Genomic DNA, 18,165 nt, shown 5'->3' on the forward strand with positions numbered 1-18,165 from the left:
ATATATATATATATATATATAGAGAGAGAGAGAGATTTTCCAGTTATAAAGAAATAACTCATATAAACACTGAACAGGTGGAAATGAATAAATCAGTGAGCAGTGCCTGAGCTCAACTTCTTGCCTATGCAATGCCATTTTTTTTCTCAGCTAATGTGGCACATGCTGTCATGTTTTCTTTTGCTAAGCACTCTTTTGGGGAGAGCCATTACACTATTCCTTCGTCATGACCTCTGAGGTTTATAAGAGATATTCAGTGAATGTTGATGATCAGTGAAATGTGATGTCTGCTTTATTTATCAATACAAAACTTCAGTTTCAAAACATAAAAAAGGATAATTTCCCAGGTTGAAACACATGACCATTCGTCAAAACATTTTTTTTTCACRTTAAGACTACAGTTCTGTGTATCCAAATAAACAAAGTATTACAACTGATTGATGAGAATGACTGAAGATGAGTGACAATGCATCAAGTTTTCCAATTTTACCTGGTATATGAATGGACCATGATGGATACTTTGCAGAGAAGATGATAAAGGGCTGCATTCATAGTAGTACATCATGACAGTATTTCCCTYTCCTGAATAAGAAATCAGTCTTGTAAACGACATTTGATGCCTAAGACAAAAGTTTAGAAATGAGTATTCCATCCTTCAAWCTTTTTTTCCAGAAATCTTATGTTTACAGAACTTCTATCATTTCCATTTCTTGTCTCCTCACCAGGATGTCTGTCTACTTTCAGTGCTGTGGTTAGAACTGGATATACTCCGGTTAAAGTCTGACAATCCTGGAGTAGAAGGCAGAATTACTTACATATTATTCAAACTAAAATGCCACTTGAATATCCTTCTTGGTGTTTTTTGTCAACAGCATGAGGTCATTGCTTATGGCAGCTTTGTGGTTCACCATAGCTCCCCTAACCTTTCCCAAAGTCCTGTTGCCTAAACCATCTGTACGYTTTTTCACTTATTTATTTCTAAATGTAGTTGCCTCAAATCTGTATCCTCATGCATCCAATATAAAAAAATCGAGTAACATATAAATCCAATAATATAAAATACTAGGGATCCTGGACTTTTTATATAKGTGACCTTAGCTATAATGAGATAACCCTAGACCTAACAATGACTTCCAATAAAGATATTTTCAGTTAGGGTCTGATCACCTTGAAGAATATGATCAATATCATCCCAATGCAGATAAAAATCTGAAAAGTTGATGTGCATACYCTACCATTTAAAGGAAAGGCAACAATCAATGTTTTGTTTAGCTCCCACCTCTCACACAATTGCTGACAGGAGATTGCACTACAGTAAGTTAATGTTTGTGTTTCATTTATACCCCTGTACTGCATAAAAGATATTTCTGCTTTAAATGGTGTATAACGATCCAGCCCTACACATATTCAATAGTACGCATAAAACATTCTGTGCAAGCATAACTTCTTGCGCTGGGTCCAAAAGTTACCATACTTCCTCAGTATTTCTACATGAGAGAGAATCAACTAAAGGATAATATTGATGCATCTATCTGTGATGATATAAGCAGTAACATTTTAGTATTTTTCTGTGCTATTGTAATCTCACAGCTATATTGTACAAGAAAACAGAAGATCAGAAGAGATCTGTTTCAAAATCTGTTTAACTGTCTACATTTTAACAGACATTTCATATTTTAGTTTTAAAACTTTCTCTTCACATGAGCAGCCTGCCTATATACTGTGAACCAGAACCTGCATACTTATTTTCTTTAAGACATATAAAAATTAAATTCATATTCAGCACTATATTTTAAAAAGATGTCAATCTATGTCAGTCTACTATGGATTGCTGAAATGCTTCGTTACTACATCAGGGACAAGCAAAAACTAATTGTCTACTAAAGATGACCTTTAACTAAAGGTCAAAGAATGAATTKAAAACTAGGGACATTTAAAACGGGTCATTTAAGATACTGTAGCTGATCTCCTCTCTGAAGCGAGGCTTTGTAGAGCTCATGTGACATTTCGGTATTTTAAAGGAGTAGAAGAGAGGTTGGCAGCTGGGGAGCAGGGATGACATTCTGGGCAATTATGGCTGATGAACACCCTATTGGCATCAATAAGATGCTGCATCTGCTCATGCCAGAGATTAGTCTTATGAATTTAACAATGCACATATAGCACATAGGCTAATTAGTGAAATTTAGCTGAATTTTAATAGCATTTTACTTTAATTCATTCTCAATTGGACAAAAAATACAAGTGAGAGTAACCAGGAAAGTTCTCCTTRGATATCCAATGCTTACTGAGTATGGAAACATTGGGAAGTTACTATAAGTGGCATCTGATGCAGAATTAAAATTTAAGGGCAGAATTACCATTTTCATAAAAGTGTATTACATGCAAGKAGGCAACGGACTTTTTAAGTGAAGGGGAAATGTAGTAAACAATGTTGAATAAAGTTATTCAGACAAAATAAAAACTGTTGCCTCATACAAAAATGTCTAGTACAGAAATTAGAATCAATACRTCTGAAATGCATCCTCAGCAGATTTTTTTTCTACTTTGTCCTTCTACTGCGACATCTTGTGATGAACTTGAAAGGGCAAAAACTATGTGACATTAAAGTAGGCTGAAACAGTTATTAAAGACTAAAGGAAGAAATGAGTTCGTATTTTGAAATACATTTTATGTTTAGTTTCTGGATAGAGTGTATATTTATCCAAAACATTTTTTTTCATAACTACCAAAATTGAATCATAGAATAATTTAAAGCTAAAAAGGACCTCTGGATGTCATATAGCCTAACACCTCCTCTTAAAGCAAGCTACGGTGAGWAATAATATGACTTATAAAAGCACAGRATATTTTACAGGCAGTATTATTTAACATGCACRGCTTTCATAAATGAAGTATCACAAGCAAGGGAGAAAAATTACCATTTAATACATTAGTACATTAAGAAACTATGACCATTCTACCCATTTCAAAACAATTTCTTTATGATTTAATTATCTTCTCATTTCCACGTAGCTTGCTCTCAGTAAAGACAGGTGTTAAATTACTTTTTAAAGAGTTACTAAGTTTTTAAAATCATTTCKTAATGTYGCCAGAAAAAAAGTTAAGGATATGATTAAACATGCGACATGCAGAGCAGTAAGACTGTTTTTACAGACGTTCTGAGCATATGCAACTGCGAAATCAACAGGAAATTGTGTGATTGCTCGAGCATTTTTTAAAAAGGGGAAGAGACAAGGGCTTAATTTGAAAGCTACTGCTAGAAAGTGTTTTAAAAGAAAAGGACAGTTTATTTTCACGATTGTTTTCTGGCTGAGTTGTTTGCTTCTGAACTATATGAAATACTGTGACCAAYGAGGATTACTAARTAATTACTAAATATTAGTAAAATAKTTCATGTTTAAAGAAATACAGGGATATGTTTGTTACAGTCAAACAGCTAGAGTAAGCCTAATACATACCAATTTATTTAGCTCCTTTCATTCYACTAGAAAAAATTATTATATTTAGAGAATGACCATTTCAAGTGATTYGATGAAGAATACGGCTTGTTTATAATATCCGTATGTGGCAAAAATCATGCTAAAGTACTATTTGGATTCACAAAATGATCTTAAGGGAAGTAAACGGAGTAATAAATATATTATAAATAATTTTAAATATAAATAATATAAAAAACACAAACATAGTCTAAAAACAAAAACTATAACAAAATTTCTTGCTGAGAGGAGTCAGACTCCACTTCAGCTATGCTGGCAGGAGAACTTGCCTCTCAGCTATGACAATGAATCTTCTTCCAGTGGGCTCCATCCTCCCCTTTGCCAGGAAATGCTCTATTAGTCAAAACACAGTTCAAAGCTAATTAAAACAAACAGAACAAGATCTTATAACCTGGCTTTTCCTAACAATTGTGCCTGTACAATAATAATTTGCATAAAACATCYTTCATTTAATTCTTGTAACAGTCCTCCTCCTATACCATGAGTTAGGATATTTCACTAAAAGTCTGTCTACTGCTCACAAGTAACAAGAAAGATAACTAAATATTTTACCTTGAAGTCATTACTTCATTTGAGGTTTAAATATATGATACAGTATTTAAATGACTACAGTTTTAAAGACTTGCCAAGAAATAGGGTACTGTATTCTCATATTGTGTTCTACAGTTGCATGAAACAGCCTTATTTAGAAATGAARCAGTATATGATGTTTCCTTCATTGTTTTCTCAACTAAAACTCAYTTAGACTAAACAAACATATTCATTGGAAAAGAGAGCAATGAATGACATTTCGTTTTTCCTATGTGTACTTTGAAAAAGTTTGGGCAAGAACCTAAGAGAGCTTAGCTGCATATTAACATTTGATTTAATCAARTTCAAGCTGTCAGCCACCTTTTAATTTTTTAAATATATTACTTTATGATTAGTTGCGTTAGGATCTGAAATTCATGACCCATGGGTTCTATTTCAGATTTGTTGCTTGTATAAACTCAGAGGAATCACATYGTCTCTTGGTATCAGACTTTACTCACATCCCAGAATCAGAGAATAATTGGGGTTGGAAGGGGCTGCTACAGATCATCTGGTCCAATCCTCCTACTCAAGCAGGGTCGCCCTGAGCATGTTGCACAGGACCACGTCCAGTCAAGCATTGAATATCTCCAAGGATGGAGCCTCCACAGGCTCTCTGGGGACCTGTTCCAGTGTTCACCTCACAGTAAACATGTGCTTTCTTGCACTCAGTGGAATTTCCTGTGTTTCAGTTTGTGCACTCTGCCTCCCCTCCTGTGAGGATGTTAAAGATAGGTCATGTTAGAGATAGGTGTTTGATATCTGCTTCCTAGGGACAGAACATGAACTGATCGACCACATTTTTCTGCAAAGTGCTAGTAAAATGCAAAAGTATAAGTACACTTACTATAAATGTTTTGAGCAGCCAACATAGATGGGATACATTAGAGAAAGTGGACAGGCACTGTCATGATTTGCTATGCTTAGGTTTACCTGGATAATCAGAAGTCAAAAGGGAGGCATTCGTGCTAGACATGAGCATTTTCAGGTCTGTTAATTTTAATAAAGGTRGAGAAAATGAAGAGCTTTTTAGAACTCGGCAAATATATTTTGATTTAAATGGAAATCATGTGCAAACCACTAAGAAATCCTAGAAGTTGTAGAAAAGCTATTTTAAGTGATTACATATGATTGTGTTGCTAGGGAAACCTCTTTTACAGTGTTCACTTAGCACAGATGAACAGGAAAGCTCTAGGTCTCTCTGACATACCATTCTAGAATGCTTTAGAATCTGAAGAAACAGAGATGCACATATGTGCATATACAGAGAGGATAAAAATACCTCTGCAATTTTATCTTAGTCGTGCTCTATGTCTTCAGTGGAAGTTTTTCCTTTTCTGCCACGGCTGCCATGATAAAGCAAAAGCTTTCCAATTAAAAGCTTCTGTTTCCAGATATTTGTTTGAACACTACCTTTGGTTTTGATCCATTTGGGTTCACATTTTAAGTAATCGTTTGTTTGGGACAAATGATTTGCCTTTGTTCTATATTTAAGGTAGTGAATGCGGCAGGAATAAGTCCAGATCTCGTGGTGCCATTTCTGGCCCACACTTTGACTCCTGGGAAAGATGTGGCTTGTCAAAACGCGTCATGTAGCCTGCTCTGTTGTATGTAGCCTGCAGACTCTATTGCACATGTTCTGTATTCCCCTTCTACCTCCTCAGTACCCATGGAGCTGACAGACTTTGTGACATTTTACCATGCAGTCTGCCATACTTAGAGACCAGCTTGTCTCTCTGTTGAGCAGACAAAAGGGCTCAGGTCTCTTCCACCAACACCTCTTCCAGGATAGGCATTAATATTCCAACCTCTCCCCAGCCGTGGGTGGAGTTAGCTCCAAAGGTAGAGCCTTTTCTATTCCAGAGAGCTACAGCTCCAGAAATGTAGAAAACAAAGGACTTAAATGATTGAGAAATAATTCATTTTTCAAATCTTGTAATATGTCAGTCACTTGATTTTTAGTGGCCTTCTTTCTAATTTGCGGAATGGCATATTATCTACTGTTGGTGCAGATCCAACTACAAAGAACGTGCATTCTCACTCTGTCTATACAAGCAAGGTATCTCAAAATGATAGTAATATAACTYATGAATTCAGCTTTGTGCATTGCAATGCCCTTGCAGACTGGGCCTGCAAATCCATAAAGAATCATATTTTGGGATACAGTCACATCATAGGTATATAGCTAGTCCTAAGAATATGCTGTGACCTCAGGAAACAGCATTTGAGAGGTTTTATATTGGACCATATRGCATGTGAGTAACCAGTGTTTCGAGTACTGGAGTTCTAAGAGACCTTGAAATATCTACTTACAAGTAAAGAATAGTTTTTAGTTTGAACTCTCCTCAGCAAAATAAAATAGAAAATAAAATCTACCAGAAAATTGAGCTCCTCTAAAAATGTCCTCACATCATTATGTGCTATTAAAGGTACTTATCTATTATTTATTCAATTTAGAACATAAAGAGTAAAGCAAAAAGACATTTGCTGTTAAAGAGGATCATGAAGTTCATGAAAATGTAGTTTGGATTTGCATTTATAATGGATATTATATTGATAACTGATTCAATGTATTATTGAACTAAGCAAACAATTAGAACCCAAACATGCCACTGTTGCTTATTTGTGAACCATAGTGTCATTAAAATATTGCTGGATAACAGAAGAGAAAGAAAGAGATACCAAGCTAGACGTCTGTAGGGTCTTAGAACCACCAAAGTAAGTTTAGGCTAGGTTGGGAATTGGCAGGAATTGATTCTTGCTATAAAGTAAACCATTTGGAGTAGTGAAAGCCATCATTTGATTTTCACACCGTATTACAGTTTTCTGAAGAAAATTCTCCAATCTGTTCAATACATTGGAAAATTTTGTGATTTTTGTGCTAGTTTTCTGGCTTATCAGCTATAATTCAAAACATAAGTAAATCTTACATGACTGTAGGAGTTTTAAATCAGACATACATAAGTATCTTTTAGCACAAYACTTTCTTAAAAGCATTTAAGGATGGCAATGTTCATTCTGAGTCATGATTTTGAGTCTCACATAGGACATTCATAGARGACTGACTCTAGTCTATCCAGCTGGTCATTCATCCTACACAAAAACACATGTAAAGCTAGAAACTCCCTYCTATGCCATTACTTACAAAAAAATTTCACACCTCTGCATGCTAGTTCAGTGGCTTAGAATGGACTTCTGAACTTTCTGTCTGAGATCCTTGACCTAGTAAAATCATCCAGCAGTACAGCCAGTTCAGTCTCTTGATGTATCTTGTCACAGGAGATTTACAAGCTGTCTAAGGCAGCTTGCTGGGAAGTTACAGCCTTGCAATCATGCAGGAGTCGGACTGTTCAATCGGAACAGAATGAAGGTAGTGAGAGGAGGACACAAGGAAACAAACTTGTTCGGACTAATTTTTTATCTTTGTTTTTTCATTCAGTTATAAGTTCCCACATTCATCTGTAAAAGAAATTTAGAGCGACTTTCAGCTATAATATGCCAATAAAGTTGCTTAGGCTGAAGCTCCCACGAGATGCCTCAAAGCAGTAGAGCTAAAAATGTGCTTCCCTTCCTCTTCAGAGAAATCAATATATATCTCAATTACTAGTTAGCTGTTTAAATTAGAGCTTCATTACACTATTTCACTTAGGTTACAGTGAATTCAAACCTGAATAAACAAAAGCACAAAGTCAGGACTAGAAGTACAGTGTAGCCTGCTTAGGCAGTAAAGTGGTAATGCTCTTATATATTTAGTAATATTCTCTAGACTGGCTTTTATTTGGACATCTGGAAGTATTTCCTTATATATTTTAAACAAAATATCAGGCTTATACCTGTAGTATTAATTAATTCCAGCTAATTTAGCTGGAAATCTGTTCCATGGATTTCCAACTTTATAACAAATGTGTTTTAAAACTTGAAACGACAGCACTAGGATTACTGTTAATAAGAAAAATTCTGATCATCTAACTTTTCTAATTCAGTATTTGCTCGTCATTACTCCTCTTTTAAAGTTCTAGTAGCTGACTAATATGTAGTACTAGTACCTTAATATTCTTCAATAAACACAAATAAAAATAATCCAATATGGTTATCGCCAATACATATTTACACTCTGAATCACTTAGATCATACATCTAATTTGCTTCAAAATCCACACATACATTCAAAATAGAATATTGTAATTTTTAGGCTTTGGTGACAGCCTTGGCCAGAATATACGCTGCAGAGTTTAGATCTTTATTATTATTTTACATTTTATAAGAAGGAAAAATATGGCATCACTAAAATAAACCCTCATTCTTTTTCACATATGACTGTGAATATAAGCTGGGAAAGCAATTATCATATATCTTATGCTAATAAGTACAAAGATCTTTCCAGTGACTTCCTGTAAGAAGATTTTTGTGGTCTTATATATCTATAAAGCTACAGTATGCAACTGATTTGGATGGATACATTAATTTCAAATTATAGTATAAGCCTCGTCAGCAGTTAAGAAGGTGCTCTCCTTTCCTAAAATACCCTTCAATGGCTGTTACAGTTTATAATTAAAAACACTGTTTTGTTCATTTTAATGGTCTCTCTAAAATTATTTTAAAATCTACAGTATTTTCAGCTACACGTCTTAAAAATAAAGCTTTCAATACGGAAGTGTTCATTAGTTCTTGAATCTTCCATGTCTTTGCATCAAGAATAAAAAAGATAATGCAACAAGATTGCAGGTTATTCCCTGATACCATTGCTACTGTGACAGCAATGTATAATTACTGCAGGATATAACAACCTCTATAAAACAGCACCTCGCTCTACAGAAGAAAAGGTATGTTGGCACATCTCCCTCCTCTCCTGCTTAACTACATTTCCTCCAGAACGCTTCTATTCCGATTCCCATGTCAACTCTTTCTGTACCTTTCTGTCCATATTTCATTAAGGATCTTAAAAAAAGAAAAAAAATCTCAGACATAAACATAAGATACTATAAGCAATATTTTCTGTAGTTCATATCAATTTCATTTGTGCTTTTCAATTTCTATTTTTCTTTCAATTTCAAACACTATATTTATTTAGATTTCATAAACTTCTTGTTCTATTTCTGTTAAGGTGAGCTGAGGCCGAAGCAGACAAAAACATGCTGGAGAAGCTATCACTGTGTCTGCCAAGATAAATGCCACCATCAGCAGTACATATTTTCTTAAAACATGTTGTCAGAAATACAATGTTAAATACCCTTGATATTGTCAAATAAAAGTAGACCTAATAACATATCTGTAAAGATGCTAAAGGTAATTCTCTCTTGCATTACAAAAAGCTATGGACTCGTGTATGACAGAGATAAATATTCAGYGAGCACTCACTTCTGACTTTAGCAAAAATGCATATAATAATGAATTAATGAATACTAAGATATTTCTCAGGCATTTAAAAAGTGAAAGTCAGTGGCCAAGGATAAAAGCAGAGATAAAGCACAGTAGTCYGCACAATTTATAACATTAACAATTCTTTCCAGTGTATGTGGGAGGGTAATCAGTGTATACTGTCTTAATTGTGCTGACTTTAAAGCAGACCCACTCACTGGAGCCAGATACAAATAGAACCGGTTAAGTTATTCTAATTCCTTTTCAGATCTAAGTTCCAGTTACATTTTTGGACAAATAAAAGCAGAGGAAGATGACGAGTTGGAGAATACTTTCATATCAGGATGTCTGAACCTATGACCACATAAAAATATTTGGCTATGAGAGAGGGAAACATTCTTAGAGTATAATTACATGCTTAAGAGGAAAGAATTGGCCATAGATAAAATTATGTTGCTAATAAAAACTTAGCTTCTTTATGGTACAGAAAACTTAAGTCTACCTCTCTTAAATGTGTTTTTGAACTCTGAGGCTGACCATACTTGTTCACACATATTCTCTTTCTATCTCTTGTCTAATAAACTCTAATTAAGACAAGCAAAGTGGAAAAACCTGCTTGGATCCTCAGACTTTTTCTGTTTGAACTTTTCCACAGTAGTATCATCAGCTACTAGAAACTTGAGCAACAAGTAAACAGCCTCACTGAATTTCTCCTTCAATAACTTTTAATTTCTCTTCAACATTATCATGTAATACAAAAATTGGATCACGTAGAATTCTTCTTGTGCTATTGGAGTCTATCCTAATGAAGACAAGGAAATTTTCCCTGCAGTACATGTTATGTGATATGCATTACATGGTGAATTTTAATGTATCATTACTTGCTTTTCTAGCCTGTCTTATGAAAAATGGATATTAAGAATATAATTTTGTTCTAAAAGTAATTAGACAATAATACACCAGACATATAATATGAGCTATACAGGGAAATACTTTCTTGTTCTATAGGAAATTGTTGAATCAGAGTGTTAGTGATTAAGCCTGCTGGATTAGAAAAAATGATAGGCTTTTGGCTGTTATAGTAAATAATTACTACACAGCATATTCATCACTGTTATAAATAACATCATGTCTAATGTCCTCAAATTCTATGAAGTTGTTCCTGTCTACATTAGTAGTTAACCTGGCATTTTCTAATCAAACTCTTAAATTAGTTCAAAAATATTTATTGATAACAGTGTAAAGGTAAGGGTAATTGATTTTATTACTAATGAATAACAGTTACAGATCAATATTCAATTTCTGCATTGTAATTTCCCTGTCCCTGTATAGTATCTGACTAACCTTGTGTAGATATGAAGATAGTTATAAAGGAATGAGATGCAGATTTTGCATCTGATTAATTCTGAAATAATTTTCAGCAGCTGCTTGTAATTTCTACTTTAAATACCTACTTTAAAGCATTCTGTCTGTGAACAGTAAGGTGACAGCTTTTGTATACATGCATGCAAAGCATAAAAACCAAACTCAAGCATGATTAGAGAAAAGAAGGCACATGATTTTGGAGATAAGTAACTGCCAATACACTTGGGATGGTCTGAAGAAAGACTAATTGTAAGATCGTAATATATATACTACCTATCCCCCACCCCAAGCCCCTTGGGGCACGCCGTGCGGGGCGCTGCATGCAAAGCCCACCGAGGGCAATGGACTYGCTCCATCGCCTTTACCAGCCCACCTTTCTGGCTTAAGCGAAGCAGAGGCCAGTTGGCTCCTCATTTTAAATTCTCCTGAATTTTCTGAATGAGTCTGGGACAAAATGAAGCTTTCAAAACTGAGCCCTGAAAATCAGGAGCAAAAACTCTGCCTTTTATACAGACTCTTGAATAAGCATTTCTCTAGTGTGGTATTTTCAAATATTTTGTCTTGAGCAGTTAAATGGAAACAATTTACATAATACTATAGTGCAGCTAAAGAAGATCCAAACCACGCTTTATGTTTTTACACAGTAAGGAACTACAGAAGCTGTTTAAAATTTACATAGGAATATGCCATTTCTTAATTATCTGTATACAGCAAATTATGATGTATAAAACTCTATTGCAGATTCAAGATTTCAATAAAGGAACTCATGAAGCTTTCAACAAACTGTATTCTTAGTAGCGAAAGCTTAACTGTGGGAGTACACATGCTGGTAAGAAAAATCTGCATGGCAGTAAGCCTGAAAATTAATTTTATAATTAATCTTCTTGGTAAAAAAATAAATATACAATTTCCAAATGCAAACAGCTTATGCAGGGGGAGTGTTTGCATATAGTCCTCTCTGTAACATGAATTCACAACGCGGCYACAGCTGACACCAGCATAAAGGGCTGTACAGTGCTCAGGGGCTCTGCACTTTAACTGAAGCCTTGGTTTACCAGCAAAATCACCCCACCAAATAAATGCCTTCCATTCACAGGAGAATTTCAAACATCATAACCCATATTTGTCCCGATACTAATCATAATRGCATTCATTTGCACATGATCATGTCTGGGGAGAAAAGTAAAACTCAAAACAGCTACAGTATTTTGGCTACCACATACAGTGGTATGCTGAAGTTCTCGTGTACGATGATATGCACATTTGTACTTATGATCCCAAATGGCAAAAGTTATTTTAACTAATTCCAACCAATAAAGTAGCAGGTTTATGTTAATACTAGTAAYAAAAAATTATCAAAACCAGGCAGCCGATAGCTGCAGGTTCTAAAGGAATTGTCAGTTTAAACTTTAAAGTTAGGCTAAAAGTCAGTAGTCTCTCCATTAACTTACAATGCTCTGTCAGGTACGRTTCAAAGCAGTAGCAGTTATATCATGGAAATCAGGACGCATATGTAATATATAGCCTAGACATGGTAATGAGTTCCAAGAAGGCTACATCTTCAGAGAGAGGCCTCAAAATAAGGATTGATGACAATATTTAAGTTTTTTATTCTCTGAATATCTCTTATCAAATTCATTTTTGCATTTAAGAGTCATAATCACCACCTATGCCATTATGGTAATACTGTTAAAAGACTTGGCATTTTGTTGACTTTTTAAAGCCTCCTTCTGTCCCCACTCTGTCAGTGGTTGTGGCGCATGTCATCCCAGGCAGGCTATTCCCCACTGAAGACACCTGCATTATGGACTAGATCCASTCGCTCTAGTATGTAAATTTCCAGAAAAAGCATAGTTACATTTTCCTTAATACACTGTAAAAAAATTCAAGTTTACAGTAGTTTTAATATTTCTATTTCTGTCTTTTCATCATTTTCTTTTATTCCAGTGCATGTTAATCTTGCTACCCCAGAAGTCATAGATGTATAATACATTTTGTWTTTTTTTTTACTCTTTTGGATTTACTGATCAAATTCTTTCACTAATACCCTAAAAACTGGAACATAATTATTAGCTGTTACATTTACAAACAATAAATAAAAAAGACAGCAACTGAAGGAGAAATTATAAGGCAGTGGTTGCGACAATTTCTCAAGTGGCATAATAATCTCAGCAAGCAATTAGTACAGGCGCATCAGCTTTATCGTTACTTTATGCTGTGGTCAGTGTATAGTCAATGCTTCCTAACTGAGACATGTATCTTCCTTATTTTTCAGCCAGCTGATATGGGGTACCTCTAACAGATGCATATGATTTGGCATAGGAAAACAGCATCTCTCAACCTCCCACCCCATAACCTATGCTCAACAGAAAGTCAGAGCTCAAGCAGCTGGATAAGAGAAAGTCTGCCTGTGTGTGGGCTGACTGCAGTTTTCTCGAATAAGCAGAAAGAAATGAGAGAAAAAAAATGATGACTTGCACTGTAAATATTGCTGCACAAACTGAAGTGATGAACTTGCAGTCTTGGCTCATGCCTTGTCACTTCTAAAGCACATCCAGAACTGCACATAGCCTAAGTTACACTCGAGTTTTCAGCTGTGGTGAACTCCTTAGGATGCCTCATAATATTTAATAATTAAATTTATATAAATAGTATCCAGTTTGCTGCTAGGGCATGGTATGGTCTACACTTTGTGGTAAGGTAGTCCAAAATCTATAAGTGACAGTAACTGAAACTGTTCAATTCAACTGAATTTCAATTCAATTCAACTGAATTTCACAAATATTAAAGCAGGTTAAATAGGTATATTCAACAAGTATCCTAAAGAAAAGTAGTTGCTTTAAAAATATAAATAATTGCCTTATCAAGTACAACAAAATTAAAATGTTACATTTTATGATATGGTTTTCATGCCACATTATCCTTCTAAGCTTCCTTATGACCAAGCTTTGTTTTTGTTTTTTGGCACAGACTCATTTAACAAGGTACTTAAAAGATTATATTGAATTTCAAAAAGGATATGGTAAATAAATGGCATTTATGTTTTATCACATTTTAACTAGTCAATGAGAAAAAGTGAGTTTATTCTTTATAGACTGATTATCAAAGATTTCTGCTTTGATTAATGAAGAGTACTTTATGAAGAGAGAAAATGATTTTCACATAATTCAGAATTTCTAAGAATTGAAGAAAACAGGCCTAGAATGAACTTCAAATCTCATCATGTCCATTCCCCCTAAAAAAAAAAAAAGTTTTTATTCCCTAATGCCATTTTTGCTTGGGATCTAATATAATCTAGCTGTTACCTAGACTGTCATTTCTTATCCCGTATTTTATTCAGCTATTTCTCAGAAGGTGAACAGATCTTTGAAAAGGAAAAATATGCATAAAGTTCATTAAAGACAAGCACAAAGATAGTCTTTTGAATTTAAATTCTGTCCCCCCAAAATCCTTGCAGCAAAAATTACACCCAATTTCTGTCCTTTACTTTTCCGTAATAAAAATATTGAGCAGCATCAGAAGCAGAATATATTACCACAGAATGCATTGAAAACAGTTTCTGCCTTTGAAAGTGATTCCCTGATAAAWTTTCAAGTTTGACTATACAAGCTGTTCATCTCTCTCATATTAATTTCAGTTAAAACCTGCTATTTTGGMTTGATTTTGAAAATATCTTGTGAAATAGTATCAGAAGTCATCCAAAAGKCAAGATAACTTCTGACATTTAATTTTTCTCTCCCAGTAAGCTATGTTATCTTGTCATAAAAAGAAATTGGTATGACATGATTTGTTCTGAACAGCCGTGTTGGCTGGAATTTATTTCCTTGCTATCATTAGATGCGTAACATTTTTTGATTAGTTATTCAAGTATTTTTTCAGTCTTTTTGTTCCATAATTTCCTGTTTTTTCTTTTTACTTTTTAAAAAGTGGATACCATCCTTCATATGGTCTTACACGAAAAATCGGAAATTATTYCAGTCAGCTCTCTACCTAAGACGAAGGTCACCTAGCTCCGTTACCTTGAAATCATTGAAGCAGAGATTTCTGTCTGCTGTCTCTAGCCTATCCTGAGTTCTCAAGGCATTACTACTGGTGCTAACGGTGTTAACACAACTCACCATCCCCGTGAATGAACCCTAATGTAAAGACGACATTAAGCAGTTTGGGGTTCCGATTCTTCAGTATGATTCGTTAGTAATTCTCCCTCGTGACTGACTAGAAAACTATGTCCTTGCTCCTTATAGAACCAACGTACATCTGAAACGTTTATTTTTCAATATTCTTCAGATTTTTTTTGTCCAAAAGAAAAATAATTCTCCATCTTGTGTTTCCTTTCTGAGTAGGTCCCAATGAACTAATCTGAGTTTTCAGCATATTAATCCATACCCCATAGAACAACATATCATGGATAGTCATATTCAAATAGTACATTTGCAACTACCTTGCCTATCTTTGTATACAGTCCATAGGATCCTCTACTATATTTCAGCCCTTAAGCATCAGACTTCTCAATATTTTTCTAAATTCCCTTTTGCAATGTGCTTTAACTTCTATTTTCTATCATTCACTTATTTTTTTCCTCCTGAGTATTTGGCAGGTGAACAGTTGAGTTCTCTRCATATCAGTTATAGTCATACACTAAGGAAAATACATAAAATTTTTATCTTTGAAACTAAATATTGAAAAAGTTATCACTTCTGAAGATAAGCCAGCAATTAAAGCATTAATATTAACAAAGATAATGGAGCTTTTTTTTGCTTCCAGTATTTTTCAGTCTCTCAGAACCTTCGTCTTTGAAATAGTTAACAGTAATGCTGTTAGGGGTATTTCTGCTGTAGATAATGGTCAGTCTACAAAACATGTGAAAAAAATATTCAGCTTCAAAATGATTGCTCTGTCCACAAATATATACACTATGGAAATTATTTATTTCAAGAAACTGTTACTGTGCCTTTACAATTGGGAGGACTGAGCTTTATTTTGGTTGGTTTCTGCAGATATCAAGGTCAAGTGCAATGTAGAAACACACATACTATTTAACAATACTTAAACCGGATTTAACAAACCTGACACAAGATGTTTCTGAAAAAATAATCCACAGTATTTTATGGCTTCTATTTATGTAATAGAAAAAATGAGGGGAAAGAATTAAAAGGAATAATAAGAAGATAAAGTGAAAATAGACCATTATCTGTGATACAGAACAATGAAACATAGAAGCATGCATGCCCGACAGATTGTTATGTTTATTCCAAAGTTTCAAAGTTTTCAAACTTCATTTTCTGAAAATATGARTGAAAGTCTAAGAGGTAAATGACAAAATATGAACGTTACAGACTATGAATTTGGTATCAAGCAGCTGATGCAAAACTAATGAACATATAATCCAATTCTGCAGCTCCTTCATATTCAATGGACAGAAAACAAACAAAAAAGTATAGTCATTAAACTCACCGAGACAAATCAATTTTGTAAGCTGTAAACTGCAAAGGATACACAGTATGGGTGCACTTTCCTTGCCCCTTCATTTCTTTAAAAAGGAAAACAAATTTAAAATTGTAATAAAGAGCTTCAAGGAAAGCTACAGATTTTATTGTACTAACTTGGTATATCCTAACGTATTTTCAGATAATAATATCTGTTTGAAATTACTCAGGCAGAAACACACATRCATATGCTATACATACGCAGAGTGAGTGAGGGTCTGGGACGCAACAGGCCGGCTGTACTTGTGTTCCTCAGGTGCGGTGACATGTACACACACCCCGGGGCTGACGCACCTCAGTCGTACCAGAACTAATGTGTCTGTGCAGACCACAAATCGTCTTACACACCCAGGGAGTCCGGCAGTGCCAGGCCCACACGATTGCTTTGTACCCTGCTTCATTTGAAGGAAATCAAATACTCTAGGGATCTGAAGGCCTTCAACACACCTTTGCCCAAAAGATACCGCCCTCCAAAAGGCTGTGGGATTTCTGTAAATGCAATGCAAAAATCCAAAGATCTCCACTGTGACTGGAGAAGACTTTCAGATGGAAAAGAAGGGATATCTGGAAAGACCCAGATGGGCAACAGTCATACTGACTCTGATATTGTTCTTTACTATTCAGAAAAGCCCTGATGTACAATAATTTGCTTGTCATGCAGAGAGAACTGAAAACTCTCTACTGTGTSTCAATTCAATCCTACATATAATTGGATTCCTAATTATCCATCCTGATTAGCTACTTAAAGATGTATGATCTTTGAAAATATATGACCTAATTTATCTTAATTTTCTAACAATACTATTAAGTGACAACCTGATTTACCCATTTTTTATTTTTGTATTTTCTGAAATAAATGTTGTGTCCATTATCTGAACTTCTGCTAAATTTTAATACTTTAACTTAATGAAGAGATGTTATCTCTTCTAAATATTTATGAATATGCATTAATGTTATCAAAGCCAAATGGTACATTTAGTCAAACAAATTCCATTGTTTCTTAGCTGGCCTTGGAAATTTAAAAAACAGGTTCTTTACGTTTTAATAATATGTAAATTGAGAAAGTATTTTTCTAAAAAAAAATTTCTAAAAAATTCTTTAATAACTAAAAGTGTTGTAGATATTTTCAAGATATATGATATCAGGTATATCAACAAATTTATTAATACTTTACTAAAACTAGATGACAATAATAAATATTTTCCTAAGAAAATACCMAAAAGACATTTACATCTGCAACATAATCTGTATTAAAAAGGTAGTAAGGAATAATTTAAAAAAATAGTGACATCAAAAGAAATTGTGTGTATAGTTTTTATGTATATTTGTAAGTGGGATAGCTAAGAGAATTCTGTAGTGAGAGGAATACATTTATATTTTACAATTCCATGAAAAAGCAGAAAAATCAGTTTGTCTTTATTATTTGCATTCAGGTTCTGAAGGCAATATAATGTGCTGATTTCATCAGCTTTTTGGTTTGGTAATTTGTCTGGAATTATATGGTCCTCACCAGTCTGTCTTCCAATTCATTTATATTTAGTAATGCAATTCAAAGTACAAAGTACAATCAGAGACTATGAAAAAAACAGAAATAAAAGTGAGACCCTAAAGACAGGCAGCATACAAAATTTTACACTACAAGATGCTTTAGATATTAGTATCACAGGAACAGCTTTGTTCTTTGCGATTTGTGGTCAGARGCTGCATTTATGATTAGTCAGTGCTACACACTCTGTGCATAGCTGACATAAAACTGACAGGGAGCAGAAAATCCTGTAGAGCYGGCTCTGTATGATATTTTTTGTTCGTTGTCATTAGAACTTTCATACAACCTTGTGAAGGAAAACTTGTAGGTAATAAACAGAAACAAATGGAAAAGGGCATAGT

At 34.3% G+C, this 18,165-nt stretch overlaps 1 protein-coding gene across 1 annotated transcript in view; it reads left to right on the top strand.

The window, feature by feature from the left end:
* The window catches only part of KLHL4 (kelch like family member 4), a 45,235-nt gene that overhangs the window by 5,101 nt on the left and 21,969 nt on the right, over positions 1-18,165 (top strand). The gene's annotated exons all lie outside the window — the stretch shown is intronic.

This window comes from Rhea americana, unplaced genomic scaffold (genome assembly GCF_003343005.1).
Source record: "Rhea americana isolate MKP2758 unplaced genomic scaffold, rheAme1 scaffold_6, whole genome shotgun sequence".
NCBI lineage: Eukaryota > Metazoa > Chordata > Aves > Rheiformes > Rheidae > Rhea > Rhea americana.